Genomic DNA, 6,918 nt, shown 5'->3' with positions numbered 1-6,918 from the left:
CGCAGTGAAATATAAAACGACTTATCATTCTTGTTATTCAAACCAAAAAAGAACGCTCAGTATCTTTATCAAACTATTCGCGCCAACTTTCCGCTAACGAAGACCAACTGAAGAAATTAGCAATGAATCAGATTAAATTTGAGTATAGACCATCAAGTTTCTTCAAATACCGGTACGTTTAAAAGGTTTGTGGGTACCTCAGCGGTTCGTCAAATTGTGTCTCCTATCGGAGCCCTTTTTCAAAACAACGGTTTTTTATATTAGAGATTGTCAATTTAGGCCTAATACCTCAAAATAGCGAAAGTTAAAACAGTCAGTTTTAAAACGAATCCATTCGGAACCCGACCTGTTATGTTGTTATCTATGAAAGTTGATTTTGAAAGACTGTTTTGAGAATAGGTCATTCAAGTAAACGCTGGTGTACCTACGATTTACTCCCGTTTAACCCAAACCGTTTCTCCCAATTCCCATATCTCCCAATCCCATTTGACCCAACACTATGTCTTTTCCCCCAATTTCTTTTGTCCCAATTCAGCATAAAACAAATGTTAATAAGTTCAAAGATAATTTTTTTGTTTTATTAACAATGATATATTTAACATTGGCAGGATAATTATTTAACCTAACCTAACCTAACATAACAGTAATGTTTTGAAAAAGGCATATTATTTGAGAAGTAAATGAAGCTAAACATTAATATTTTGGAAAAGGCGTACTATAGTTCAATGATTTATAAAATATTACTAACCTAACCTAACCAAACCTAACCTATCATAACAGTAATGTTTTGGAAAAGGCATATTATTTGAGAAGTCAATGAAGCTAAACGTCAATATTTTGGAAAAGGTGTACCATAGTTTAATGATTTATAAAATATTACTAACCTAACCTAACCTAACCTAACATAACCAAACCTAACCTATCATAACAGTAATGTTTTGGAAAAGGCATATTATTTGAGAAGTCAATGAAGCTAAACGTCAATATTTTGGAAAAGGCGTACCATAGTTTAATGATTTATAAAATATTACTAACCTAACCTAACCAAACCTAACCTATCATAACAGTAATGTTTTGGAAAAGGCATATTATTTGAGAAGTCAATGAAGCTAAACGTCAATATTTTGGAAAAGGCGTACCATAGTTTAATGATTTATAAAATATTACTAACCAAACCTAACCAAACCTAACCTAACCTAACCTAACCAAACCTAACCTATCATAACAGTAATGTTTTGGAAAAGGCATATTATTTGAGAAGTCAATGAAGCTAAACGTCAATATTTTGGAAAAGGCGTACCATAGTTTAATGATTTATAAAATATTACTAACCTAACCTAACCTAACCTAACCTAACCTAACCTAACCTAACCTAACCTAACCTAACCAAACCAAACCTAACCTATCATAACAGTAATGTTTTGGAAAAGGCATATTATTTGAGAAGTCAATGAAGCTAAACGTCAATATTTTGGAAAAGGCGTACCATAGTTTAATGATTTATAAAATATTACTAACCTAACCTAACCAAACCTAACCTAATCTAACCTAACCTATCATAACAGTAATGTTTTGGAAAAGGCATATTATTTGAGAAGTCAATGAAGCTAAACGTACATTTTGGAAAAGGCGTACCATAGTTTAATGATTTATAAAATATTACTAACCTAACCTAACCTATTTGCCTATTCGCATTAAAAATAATCAAAGTCGTTTTGAAAGCAACCCTTTGCAGCATAAAATATTAGACGTAACCATTCTATTGGGAGAAATGAGAATTGAATAGTTTGGGATAAAAATTCCGATTGGGAAATATAAGATTGGGAGAACTGGGAATCGGAAAGTTTGGGATAAAAATTTATTTTGGGAAACACAGAATTGGGAGAAATGGGACCATACCGTACCTACATCCCAACTTTTAACTCTCTTATCTTATTAAGACTACAATGTTTTTTTGAGATCGAATTACTAATGAACTTTAAATTCACACTGAAAATCCACTTTATTTATTTATATAAGATCATAAGATCAACATGAGTTAAAGGGTGTTGAAGTCCCATGGACTTATGAACAACTTCGCTTGTGTGAAGGAGAAACACATACAAAAGTTCAAATATGATATTATATACAGAAATAAAAAAATGGGTTTTCAAATTTGATCAAATATGGTAGGGCCTGAATTAAGGTGAAAAAGCGCCGCTAACTCAGAGCGCAGTGAATTTTATCCCCGGAAGGTCAAAAATAGCGGTAGGAAGGGTGTTTAAATCATTCCCTACCGTGTAAGTGAAGTGTTGTAGGGAGTACCGGGTACGCGCGAGTATCTATTGATATTTTTAAGCCTTTTTTTTGTGATTACGTGTACGAAGGAAGATTAAGATCAAAGAGGTCGGTGACCTGAATATTAAGGGCGCCATTGACAATGTTACAAAGGTACGGTTGATCAGCAACGCGGTGACGCTGTGATGGCGAAATTATGTGAAGCTTTGCGTCCCGTTGAATCATTGGCAACTGACCGCAGCTATGCGCTAACTTATTGTTATTGATGAAATAAAGCCCTCATCAGTTAACGTACCCAGATTAGTGGCACAGGTAGTAGCAATTATCAGATCACTTTTGAAAAGGAAATGGTGATGGGGAAGATTTGTTTTTTACGAGAATTTGGTTTTTAAAACTTCCAAGCCTCTGAAAGACGTAAAATGACGTCGATGCCGTTTTACATCAATAAATCATAAAAATATGGTGATTGTATGCAACTAATACATAAGTAGAACTCAAGAAATTTTTTGATACGTTTCAGGTATGCTGAACCATTTCTGGTCCACCAAAAAAAATTATCTCAACTATTCTCTCATTTTTAGCCATTAATTTGCAGGTGAAGGATTATATCCTACACAGAAAAAACGATGTTTAGATTCTAAACGTTTTCCTAAACTGGAAAATGCAACGCCATTTTAAACACGAGCCCAGCCTATACGCGTTTAGTTGTGAAATTTTTATTTTCCAAACGCGTATAGTTTGAAAATGTTTACGTTTCAAACGCACATAGAATGAAAACGATTATGTTTCAAACGCGTTTAGATTGAAAACTACCATGTTTCAAACGCGTTTAGATTGAAAACGTTTATGTTTGAAGCGCTTTATTTTGCAGCTTATCCATCAGTTTTTCGAGGTCACCACTGCTCTTTAAGTGTTCACAGATGTTCTTGAAATCCTCATTTAATTCAAAAAAATCATCGTTATAATCATTTAGAATTTTGTTTAAAGTTAACGCCCTGGTTGAGGCGATCAAATTCAGTGGCCATGGTTAGCCTCGGTCAAAAGCAGCCAATGTAATGTAAGCAGACGATCTTTAAATAAAACCGCACTATTTCTTCACGTGCAATATCACAAATTATCTTAGGTACGTGGTGAATAGGCGAGGGGGGTTGAAACAGATTTCGCGAGTATGCATTCACCCCTCCAAAAGCATGTCACAGACGAAGGAGAGAGTCCGACACTTTCCCCTATTTATTTTTGATAGTAGTTATTGTATTAATTAAACCGTCATCGTGGAGGAAACACACAAAGCCGCGCTTCCAACAAAGATCCTCACTCGCTCGGTAACCAGAAAAAACCCTTTGGAACTTATAACAAAACGAGAAGGGGCAAAGACAAATAACAAGAAAATGGCGGAAGGTGAAGGTGTGAGTCCAGCAGCTTTAGCTCAGTTTATGGCGTCCGTAAACCAATTAGTTAACGCGCTTAAGAAAAATAACGACCAAAATCAGGCGCAAGCCGCAACAAAAGCCGCCACAAATGTGCCCTTGAATGGATCACTTTATACTTTTAATATTGGGAATTTAAACGTACCCAAATTTAATGGCATGCCGGTAGAAGCGGCTACGGATTGGCTCGAAAGATTTGAAAGGGTAGCTAAACAATTAAATTGGGATGAAAACTATAAATTAATGGCAGCACCCGGCTATTTCGACGAGTTCACTACGGCTTACAATTGGCAAAGGGTCTTAGGGGCTCAACTAACCACGTGGTTCTCATGGGCCGATGGGTTTAAGATAGCGTTTCCCGAAGATAAAACGGCAGAGAAATGGATGCTTGATATGAGGGTGCGGAAACAATGGCCTGGTGAACCAATTTCAGCCTATCTTTTTGCCAATTTGGAACTATGCCGTAAAGCCGGCAGCGTTGATGTAGAGACCAATATAAACTCTGTAATCATAGAAATGCTAAATCGCTCTCACGTTGCAATCATGAAAACTGCCATTAGAAGTTTCAGGACTTATGACGCCCTTCAGAGTATTTCGAATTCCCTAGAAATGTCGGACCGATTATTTCAAAGGTCTGAAACTAACCCCATAATGCAATCGATAATGACACAGCAATATGCTTCATACACACACCCTAATAAAGCAGCCTTGGGAAAACCACCGCAGCTTTATGAAAATTCCACGGTACCAGCCTTAGCGTCCGGTAACCCCTTACTCACTAATGGGTTTAACCCTTTCACTCACTGCCTCCCAGTAAACCCCAATGCACCCTACTCGGCCGAAGAATCTATTAAAAGTAATTTAAGTAAACCTGAAGAATCCACTCAGGAACTTCTAAAAGAAATGATGGCGGAAGTCAAAATAATGGAAAATGAAATAGCCGATTTAAAGCAAGCCTCTCAAGGACGAAAAAAAACCAAGTATCGCCAAAACTGTTTCAAAAATAATCCCCAAATTTCCCATTGTGATTACTGTCGAAGAAACGGGCACGTGTATCGAGATTGCTTTTACCGACAACCCGGGTGGTACAACAACAACCAATGCGGACTGTACCGGAATTATCAGGACTACTCCCACTATAGTCAAAATGGCCCCCGATACGGGTCTCGAAACAAGCCTTTTTATAGCCAAAGCAACGATCAAAAAACGCACTCAAGCACCAAATTCGGATTCCAGGAATGGGGGACGATTTTCTACCCCCACTGAAGGGCATCGGTATCCAAACATCAACCCGTTCTCGGGAAACGACCGACCTAGCCCCATATGAGGGCGGGGCCAGGAGAAGAAACCAAAGTCCCTATTGTAATATTAGCGCCTTCTTTCTCAGCTCCTACTGTATTAGTTAAAATCTTCGGAAGGGTAAGCTAGGGTATAAACTGTCTTATTGATACGGGAGCGGCTCGGTGCGTAATTATTGAAGAATTAATAGACCAATATAACCTTTTAAACCTCAAAGAACCTTGGGACGGACTGGCTTTAGTTGGCTTTGACCGTGGCTCTTTAATGCCAACTTCTACTATCAAACTACAAATCGCGATTGAATCAGACGAATTATTTAAGTCAGTTCAATTCCTCGTAATTAAAGATTTACTTTTTCCAATGTTGTTGGGGATAGACTGGCTTTCTGAGAATGAGGTAACACTGGCGTTCAAAAGTGACGGCTTTCGCCTAGATTTAAATAACCAACGCGCGACTCGACTTCTGCCTTACTTAACTGAGTCAAAGGAGCTGCTAGAACAACCTAGGCAAGTTAACGAAGATTATTCTAAACAATCCAAAAAAGTATAAACTACTTAGACAGCCCCAAACAGAAGAACAGACCTCCGATCGACTCACGATTAGAGACCTTGCCCCCTAGTGATCCAGCCTATTGAGATCTAAATCAGGTACCAAAAAAGATCACCATTACTCGTGAGGACCCTATAGAACAGCCGCGAACAGTTCCGAGTTACACATCTACAAAGAAATTGCCTACTCTACGCATCTTATTAGTTGATCGCACTAATATACCAGCAAACTCCGGAATGATTGTTTAAGGCGAAATTAAGATCGAAAGATACTTACAAATCCGGGAACTGAAATCGTAACGGTACTTCATACGAATTACGCCATAGGAAGAGAATTTATCGTCCCCGGATCTATAGTCACTGTCGAGAGTAATACAGTACCTATTTTCATTGTTAAACCATCCGATCATGCTCTTAATCTCAATCGAGGGGATCATATAGCTGAAGTAACGGAGGTCTACCAGAAGGGAACCGCCCCTGTTTTAAGTTGCTGCTCCTTTAACCTCGACACCACCCCTAACCCGTCACTTGATACCACCTACTTAAACGGAAAAGTGAAAAAACAGCTCAAACAATACCTAAAATTTGGAGAAAATTTTACTGAATTGGAGAAACAAAAATTAATGGAACTCCTCGAGCAATACCAAAATTGCTTCTCCCTTGACTCTGAAACGATCGGAAAAACCGAGTTAATACACACTCCATAAATACCGGGGATCACGCCCCAATCCATCAACACGCTTACCGCTTTGCACTCACAGAAAGGAAAATAATTAAGAAACAAGTCGAAGAAATGCTGAAGGCAAATATCATTAAACCATCCTTAAGTCCGTGGTCCAGTCCCGTTATATTGATCAAGAATAAGAATGGCGAATGGCGTTTTTGCGTACATTTTGGGAATGTCAATGCCGCAAGAAAAAAGATGGAGAAAAATCCACCGAATCCGGAAATAGTCACGTCAACTCCAAGAAAATCATGTCACCCCTTGTTTCTTTGGAAAGATTGGATGAGAGAACTATTTTAAAAGCCGTATCACTCAAAAGAAAAGCGCCAGTTTTGCCCAGAAGAAACGTCTTAGAACGTCGTTGTAAGAGAAAAGGTTGGTTGGGTTTGTGAAAGGAGTATTTAGTTATTTGAAAGATTGCTTATACGGTTTGTTTTGTTTTCAATTTGACCAAGATGTGGCAGTCGACCGTACTGTTAAGGATTTGAAAAAAGGTGGTAAACAATCCAAGGTTAGTTTAACGACTGGTAAACTTGACTGAACTAAGTTACGTAACATATTAATTTAAATCTTGTTTCAGGTGTAGACGATTAAGCAGACTTCTTCCTCCGAAATAAATGTATGAATTTGTATGATGAGCCTC

The sequence above is a fragment of the Phalangium opilio genome, unplaced genomic scaffold (assembly GCF_054372755.1).
Source record: "Phalangium opilio isolate 3A_F unplaced genomic scaffold, DU_Popi_V2 ptg001421l_1, whole genome shotgun sequence".
In the NCBI taxonomy this organism is placed as follows: Eukaryota; Metazoa; Arthropoda; class Arachnida; order Opiliones; family Phalangiidae; genus Phalangium; species Phalangium opilio.
Note: the sequence above shows the minus strand (reverse complement) of the source record.